Source organism: Mustelus asterias, chromosome 9, assembly GCF_964213995.1.
Source record: "Mustelus asterias chromosome 9, sMusAst1.hap1.1, whole genome shotgun sequence".
NCBI lineage: Eukaryota > Metazoa > Chordata > Chondrichthyes > Carcharhiniformes > Triakidae > Mustelus > Mustelus asterias.
The window spans coordinates 104,574,969-104,575,615 of record NC_135809.1 but is presented as its reverse complement, the minus strand read 5'-3'; the positions used below and the strand labels follow the sequence as shown (position 1 = coordinate 104,575,615).

Below are 647 nucleotides of genomic sequence, written 5' to 3'. Positions count from 1 at the left end.
TCAAACAAGGTAAAGGATGTTAATGTGCTCTCTCTCATTTCCCTTGGGCCTTGATCTTGCAATCGCTACATGTCTGACTAGCAGTTCTTAATGCTTTTACACTTTAGCCTTGACAAAGTGCTAATGGGCTGGGGTGCGTGCTGAACCTTTCTAAAATATTTTGAGAATTGTGCACCCCTATTTTGGCTTTGACTCCCTTTAACTGTTTCCCTCCCATTAAATTTCATGACCATGCAATTTTGTAGCCACAAGTTCCTCGTCAGTATAGTGCTTAGTATCTCCACCTGGCACGCAGGAGAGCAGGGGTTCAATTCCCCGACGGGGAGCTTGGAAGTTGTGTCAAGGCTGAGTTCTTGCTGATGGCCGATTAGCTCAGTTAGTTAGAGTGTGGTGCTAATAACGGCAAGAACATGGGTTTAATCCCCATATTGGCCAGTTGCAATTACATGTGTTTCTACAAACTATTAGTGTGCTCCCTGCATCCATACAATGCTGCAGCTGATGCAATGCAAGTGAACTAATATGGTGAATTGTCTACACTTCCCACTGCCTCGGCAAAGTGGCCAGCATAATTAAGGACCCCACGCACCCCGGACATTCTCTCTTCCACCTTCTTCCGTCGGGAAAAAGATAGAAAAGTCTGAGGT

At 45.4% G+C, this 647-nt stretch overlaps 1 non-coding gene across 1 annotated transcript; it reads left to right on the top strand.

The window, feature by feature from the left end:
* The first annotated feature begins 361 nt into the window (after positions 1–361).
* Positions 362–435, top strand: trnai-aau (transfer RNA isoleucine (anticodon AAU)). The gene has a single exon. It is a non-coding gene; the product is annotated as a tRNA-Ile (tRNA).
* The last annotated feature ends 212 nt before the right edge of the window (positions 436–647 follow it).